The sequence below is a fragment of the Triticum aestivum genome, chromosome 2D (genome assembly GCF_018294505.1).
Source record: "Triticum aestivum cultivar Chinese Spring chromosome 2D, IWGSC CS RefSeq v2.1, whole genome shotgun sequence".
Taxonomy (NCBI): Eukaryota; Viridiplantae; Streptophyta; class Magnoliopsida; order Poales; family Poaceae; genus Triticum; species Triticum aestivum.
In genome coordinates, this window is record NC_057799.1 from 469,251,021 (window position 1) to 469,255,892 (window position 4,872).

Below are 4,872 nucleotides of genomic sequence, written 5' to 3' on the forward strand. Positions count from 1 at the left end.
GCAGACGGAGAGGAGTGGGAAACTTGACTGGTTCGGGTGCGGGGTGGGCCTACACTCGGCAGAGAATAACAGGAGGTGCGGAGTGGAGGGATGGCCTGGCCGTCGGCGGGGTAGCGTTTCGCTGAGGCACGCAAAACAACGCCGCTGGACGCCGGAGGCTGGAGCAGGCGGTCCCGGCAGCGCTGGGGGAAGAAGACGAGAGATTGAAGAAGAATGCCGGCCGTTGGATGTAAATCCAACGCCTTCTTAGGCTTCGACCTACTGGCCCACATGTCAGCCAGTCCATTTGTTTTTTAGTCCATTTGGTGGGCTGGGTGAAACAATGATGTAGCATCTATGCAGCCCGTTTATATATATGGTAGAATTTAAAGCCCATTTGCATTTTTCTCGAAATCCGCGGACTTGCTGGGCTGGGTGAAAATATCATGTTGGGCTGGACGGAGAAATGTTATAAAAACATAAACACATGATTGCACGTCTATTACTGCATTGGTCAGTAAAATCTTTGCAAGCTTATGTACGCAATCACTAGGAGTTAACTTGCCAAGTTATATATAAACAATTATTATTATTATTTTGTAAGAACTTTCAACTTACGAAATAAAATATCATTTTAATTTGATGAGTTAATAGGACGTGGGGTATTATTATTTTTTAGGCTAGACGTGGGACAGTTGAGTTGGTTCTAGGGAAAAGTACTGGGAGAAAACTCAGTTTACATCGAAAAAGAAAGTGGGAGAAAATTCAGATATAGGATTAATGAAAACGAAAAATAAAGGAAGTGGGAAGGTCTATAAAATGGTTGGACGAACGACAGGTTTAACGGAACCTTATGTTGTTTCTATTATATATATATATAATAAAATAAGATATAAATATAGGTTCAGTTTTGCATTCTTATAGAAAACATAGGTTCAGTTTTGCATTCTTATAGAAAAATAGAACTGAGCTGTGCGTCGTCTTGAAAAAACAAACATAACTTGGGCTGCTGATGTTATAGACAAGCTAGGTTGGGAGGCCCAGAGGCCGCTTGATACCTGCTGGATCCAAAAAATGTTGAAACATGTCGTGGGCTGCCCATGTTAAACAACAAAACCTAGGCCATGGACCTGGTGGGCCCGGGACTGTCAGCCTCTCGACGAACAGTTGTCTCCCGATTCCTCTTGTTTTGCTGACCATGTTGGGAACGACAGACGGCGGCGCCGCGGCGAGAGCACCAAGGCGGAGGACGACGTCGAGACCTCGGACCGAACGAACCGGAGCGGGGGAAGACGCAGGCGGAGGGGAGTACGAGGGTTGACTTGTTCGGGTGCAGGGTGGGCCGGTGGAGCTGCCGCCGCCGGACAATGTGTGGGAGTAGAGGGATGGCCTGGCCAACGCCATAGGCTATGATGGCCAGCCGCTGTATAGGAAGAGGACGAAAGATTGAACAAAATAAAGAAATACAAATGGATAGGTGGTTGGTCCCATATGTCTGTGTACGAGACCTGCTGGGTCCACCTGAGAAGGGGAATATGTTGGGAGGAAGGAGATTCAAAGCACGGCAGCCGAGTGAACTAGTTTTTTTAAACGGACAAGTGAACTAGTTACATACATAAGCAAATAGCCACTAAAAAAGCAAACAGGTTAATGGGTTCTTAAAAGAAATATTTCGGACAAAACAGATAATTACGACACATAGGCTAATGCATGAAACACTCAGATGATAAAGGTGCTTATAAACAGATAAAGTACAACATCTAGACCTTCCTGGCACGCTTGATCATGACGCTGCGGCTGTCCGTGTACTCGTCGGTTACGGGAAGCAGACACGCCCTCATGTCCAAGATCCGCCTGTACATGTCGTAGCATGCGTATGCGTCCTTGGCCGCGTAGGTTATGTAGGCTAGATTCAGAGGTACCTCCCACGTGTTCAGGTCCTTGGTATCGTTGTCTTCTTTCATGTTGGCGTATCAGGGGTCGATGATGGTCTCGGCGAGGTCAACCACGGAGTCCTTCTCCTGCCCGTTGCCGATGATCTTGTATTGCTTCTGGATGTCGACAAGCTTGTTGCACCAGATGGCCGAATCGTCGCGTTCTTCCTTCTCTCCACCGTAGCGAAGGTGCAGTCGGCGCTGCCGATGAAACGGGCGAATGCTCCAGAACCTCTGATGGCCCTACAGCAGTGGTAGATGAGAACCTCGTCCCGCACACATACCTGGGCGACGGCGATCCGCTGGTCCCTGTCAGGAGACGAATGGATGGGCACAAGGTCTAGTCCTGCGACCTTGTGCTTTCTCGTCCTGTAGGTACTGCTTGAACTCGGCGAGGCAGAGCTTCACCGAGTCCGGATCGTTGGTGTACATCACATTCAACTTGGTGCAGCCATAGGACTGAACGGCGAACTCAAAGGGGAACTCCTTGCTGAAGTCCATATCCAGCAGGCTCACCCCTCGGATCGCCATTGGAGTCTCTTCAAGTGAACGAGTGGGTAGGCGGCGGCAGCAGTTCGTTTTTCAGCTCTTGGGGAACTGGATTCAACAGTAAACTGAGTGTGTACAGGCGACAACAGTTACTACCCCTCCCTCGCCCGCTGCACGCCCGGCAGAAGATGCACCCTCGGCGCATTCAAACGCCTCCATTAAGAAACCTACTCCGGCCACACGTCGGTTCACGAGCGGGTCTGTATTGGTACTGTAATAACAAGAGTTAGTGGTCACTTTACTTAAATTTAATTAGCTTTAATAGAAATTTATACTTAAAACAAGCAATGCATTGGCTCGTTCTATCAGTGCCACAGGATCAACATGCACAACAATTAGAATTATTATTCTCAGGACGCACACGATCAGCACATTTGTCGCACTTTCACACAGATAATACTACCAAGTTTGAACTGTTTGTTATGGTTGTTGTCCTCTGCATCATCATGCCGTGTTTCCCAGCTTGCAAGATTCAGAACCAACAAATAAGATCCAAATAATAAGTACAACAAAGATGCCTACACATCTCATTGATTCCCAGCTTGCAAGATTCATAACCAACAAATAAGATTCAAATAATAAGTACAACAAATATGCCTACACATCTCATTGATTCCCAGCTTGCAAGATTCAGAACCAACCCATTAGAGCCTTTTGATAAAGTGAATATCGGGATTAAATCCATCTTGGCTAGCCGTGTCATACAACCGAAGAACTTGGCGAATGCTCTTGACCGTCACAACATCTGTAGTTGAGTATTCCTGTTTGCACAGCACAAATAAGAAGAGCATGATTACTATAATAGTGGCACTCCTTGAACTCAACCTGCAGCTCCACTCGGATGAGGCCTGCCTGGAGTTCCATGATTCAATTCATGCGCCTTTTTCTGCAGTTCACCTGAAATGAAGCAAAGATTGCATCATTCAGCTAGCAAGAAGTACTTGCTCTCGTGAGCTGGCAGGTTCTTCTTTAGTAGTTGCACTAAAATTGAGGAACATTAAGGTTGGCTGTCCGGCTCATGTAAGGTGCAACTATAATTTGCTTATCCTTTTGTGCAGTTCCACTAAAATAAAGTGCCATTGTGGTGACAGTGACGGCTCATCTTGCAAAGGCTAATAAAATGTTGCACGAGATTACCAGCAGAATTTGACGGAGATTTTGGAAACTCCAATCACCATTTTGTGCAGTTCCACCAAAATTGAGAGATGTTGCCCACGTGACATTTTAGTTGAACTGCACAAGACACTCATTCCAAAAAAAGTGTTTTGTGCAGTTCACCAAAAGGTCACAATAGCAACAAGGTGAAATGGATATCCCTATCTGCACAAAAAGATAGAAAGTAAACAGTTGCTGGTCAATAAGAATATACGAAACATACACGAAATGAAAAGAAGCATCTTAATTATGTTCATGGCAATCACGCAAGGACAGTAGAAATTTTAAAACGTCAGCAATGCTTCATGTTACCGGAAGCATTACGATCAACAATGACATTCGTCAAATATGGGATTACTTTAATGGTGGCATTGCTTGTTTACCAGATACAGTAAATCAACAGCAGCTAAAGAGTTGGTTTAAGGGCATGGGACCGTGGGGACACCAGGACACTCAGCAGCGTAAAGGAGCAACTTACTTATCATACTGGGGAAAACAGCAGGAGTACCATTTGTAACACAGTTTAATTGCATCATATCACTGGAGGCATTAGATTAACAATAACACTGGTTAGACATGTCCCTAAGGTAACAGTGTGATCGCTTCATTTTACATGCGCCCTTACATTAACAACAGCAAAAGGTTGGTATAAGGACATGCGACAGTGGACGCATCAGCACAATGTACCTACAAGGAGGCATAAAGTGGTGATGCCGAGTTTGTTCATGCTATGTGAGGGCAGCAAATCTAATCCTGGAGACCTTTTACTATGTGAGGGCAGCAAATCTAATCCTGGAGACCTTTTACTATGTGAGGGCAGCAAATCTAATCCTGGAGACCTTTTACTATGTGAGGGCAGCAAATCTAATCCTGGAGACCTTTTACTATGTGAGGGCAGCAAATCTAATCCTGAGACCTTTTACTATGTGAGGGCAGCAATTCTAATCCTGGAGACCTTTTACTATGTGAGGGCAACAAATCTAATCCTGGACATACTCTGTTGACTTGTCCACCAGCCGCCACTTTCTATCCTTTTTTCAACCAATAATAGATCTGTTCCTTATCCAGTTTGTACTGCGTTTTCCCATTATTTCCCTTTTCAACCAAGAGACCGGTTGGGTATCCGGTCTCTACTACTTTCACCATATTATTTCCTCTTTGAATCAAGTCCTAGATTCATGCTACAACTTTCCCCCCTTTCTTCGTTGTTTGAACCAAAGTCCTAGATTCGAATGCATGAAGTAGCTTTACCTCT